The sequence below is a fragment of the Myotis myotis genome, unplaced genomic scaffold (genome assembly GCF_014108235.1).
Source record: "Myotis myotis isolate mMyoMyo1 unplaced genomic scaffold, mMyoMyo1.p scaffold_m19_p_9, whole genome shotgun sequence".
Lineage (NCBI taxonomy): Eukaryota > Metazoa > Chordata > Mammalia > Chiroptera > Vespertilionidae > Myotis > Myotis myotis.
The window spans coordinates 52,004,796-52,008,072 of NW_023416401.1; positions in this window are offsets into that span (position 1 = coordinate 52,004,796).

The window sequence follows — 3,277 nt, forward strand, 5'->3', positions numbered from 1 at the left end:
GGAGAGAGAGAGAGAGAGAGAGACACTTTGACTGGTTTCTTCCTGCACGTGCCCCACGCCCCCACCAGGTATGTGCCCTTGACAGGGAATTGAACCTGTGACCCTTCAGTCTGTGGGTTGACGCTCTAACCATTGAGCCAAACCTATCAGCTCTGAAACGTTTTCTTAAAACATAACTGCCCTGCTGGGAGATTGTGGCCTCCTCAGGCAGAGGCCCTTCACACTGTGCACATTTCCCAGACCTGACCCGCTTAAGCTGCACGGGAATAACACAATCCCACCAGCGGATAGCTTTGAAGAGAGTGTTTGCTCCACTGTAGAATTGATCACAGGTGGGTTTTCACTAGCCAGCTCCTTTACATTTAAACCATGATTTCCTTTAGAATATATGAAAGTCAGACAGCACAGTACCCAGAAGCACAGCTATTCTCCACGGGGAAGTATATACATTCTAGTCTCCAGCCACTGTTACTGATTTCACTTACCCAGAGCCTTAATCACTCCCCAACGTCTAATTAAAGCACAGTGGAAACGACACCAATATCAACCCAGCAGCTTAGTTTAGTCTGTTCTGTGACAGGGCATCTCCACGCTGGCCATCCACTTCACAACATATCTCTTAGGCAAAGCAAATGAGATGAGACAGGGTGGATAATTACATAATCACATCCACATTACTGAAGAAAAGCAATTAAAATTATATTAGCTATCATTTATCATCTCCGATGCGACTTCATGCCTGTTATATTTCTCATTTACTCTTTTCAATGATCCTGACTTGGAGATTGTTGCTTCTATATTTTTTATGGATACATTGAGTCCCAGGATGGTTATGCAATTTGCTCAGGGTCGTTGAGGTTTTAGGTGGAAGAGCAGGATTTCAAACCTAATTTCTTCCCACTTCCCAACGCTATTTCTCAAAGCCCATTTTTTAAAGGAGGGAGGTAAAGTCAACCTCCTATCCAGAGGAAAAAGTTGTTTTTCAAGATACTAAGTACCCATGCTCTGCTAGCATGGGTAATATAGTTATTCACCATAAAAGATATCATGATTCAGATCAGAAAACTTCCAAAGTCAACATTCTTATTACCTGTCACACTGGCTTGATACCATATTACAGGGCTGAGTATCTCCCAGTTCTCACTAAATGTCAAATAAGAACTCTTACCCTCAAGGAGTTAAGGCCTATAAACAGAATTAGCTCTACACAAGGAAAGCAGAGATGCTGTGGGATTGGAGTTGACACACTCAAAGGAGCCAGCTCATAAATCCTGGGAGAATCCCAGCACCCTTTTCTCTATCAGAGACTGTCCTGTGGGCCAGCAGCCCTGCCTCTCGTGCTGGCCCCTTACCCTCCCTTGTTCAGGCTGTGGGGACCACAAGAGATGGCGCCATCCCAACCATATGTCCTGCTGTCTCCACTTGTCCCAGGAGGAGCTACAGAATTGAGTGGTGTTAGAACCCAGTTCTCTGAGAAACCCAGGGTTTGGTCCTACAGTTCTCACTGGTCAAGGAGACTGCCAACTCCTATTGTCTCAAGGAGCTCCTGGTTCAGGAGAAACCTGAAACAAGGACTCAGTATCAGAACTTTTAAGAATATGATACTAAAATCACAAGAATAATTTTTCTTGATTTTTTTGGAGACATTCAACCAAGTAACAAGAAGGTTCTCTTTTTTGGTATGGTTCGCACATTTTCTGTCAGCAGCCTGTATACACAGAAGGCTAACTCACCTTTTAAAATTGTTTTTATTTCTACGTTTGGCAAAAATGGTGTGATTTTGTTATACACATAGGAATCAGATGTTTCTTCCTGTCTTGGGAGGAAATTCCAGAGACCTATAGCTTCAATGTACTGCAAATTAAAACTAAGGTAGAGTAAGTGCAAAGATAATGACACACCCCAAAAGCAGGGCTTTAAAGCCCTTTTACTGTATTAACATGTTGGATTGTTGTTGCCTCAAGCATTTCCTCACAATGGCTTGGAAACTGGCACACTTTACCACTTTTCAAGGGGTAGCCCTGATTCTCTAAGTCTGTCAATCAACTGAAACTGAAGGAAAGGATTAAGGCAACCTATTTATTGTAGAGAAATTATGTTGTACATACATCACTCACAATTCAGTAGGAACTCAACCCATGCTTGCTGAGTCCTGTTTCTGTGAAAGACATTTACCTGACAGCAGATGGCTGTTGTAACGTTTCAGGGAGATCTACAGGAAAAATCTGTAATTTTTTTTTTTTTTTTTTGAGGAATTTATAGGTTTTTCCTTTTTGGAAGGGTTCTCAACCTGTGGGTTGTGACCCCTTTGGCGGTCGAACGACCCTTTCACAGGGGTCGCCTAAGACCTTCCTGCATATCAGATATTTATATTACGATTCATAACAGTAGCAACATTACAGTTATGAAGTAGCAATGAAAATAATTTTATGGTTGGGTCACAACATGAGGAACTGTATTTAAAGGGCCAGAAGGTTGAGAACCACTGCTTTACGGCTACCATGAAACTTGTAACTGATCATGTAATTATCCTGAATGGACTTCTGAGAACCTGAGAATTGAGTGTGATCAACTTTAAACAGCACGGACTTTCTGCTTATATGATCCTGTAGCTTCATTTTATTATCCAGTCCTGATTTTTCCTCCTTTGCCTTAATTGCTTCATTCCATCTTGTTCTATGCTATAATATGTCTAATATGCACAGAAATATACATACTGTATAATAATATGTATTTTTATCAGCCACCAGAAATCCTTTTAATTAGGACATTTTTAAACAAGCAATAGCAAAATGATTTGTGCCCCTAATTAGTGGTGTGTTTTTTTTCTCTCTAGAGTAACTTATTTTTTTTTATTGACCTCTCTTTTGTAATACTATGTTAATTGTCTCCAAATGAGATGCTGGGGTCTCTTAAAAATGAGTGGGCAAAATGGGTGAAGATGAATGATACAAAGATATAAATGTCCAGTTATAAAATAAATAAATCAAGGGAATGTAATATACAAATAGTGACTACAGTTAATATCATCTATTGGAAAATTGCTAAGAGAGTAAATCTTTAAATTTGTCATCACAAGAAAAAAGCTGCAACTTTGTGTGATGGTGGATGTTAACTGGACTTATTGTGGTGATCACTTTGCAACATATACGAAATCAAATCATTATGCTGTACACCTGAAACTAATATGCCATATGTCAATTTGGCCTCAATTGAAAAATAAATAAAAGTTAAAAAAAATGAGTGGAAGAGGCCACTGGTTTTATTTAGAAGGACA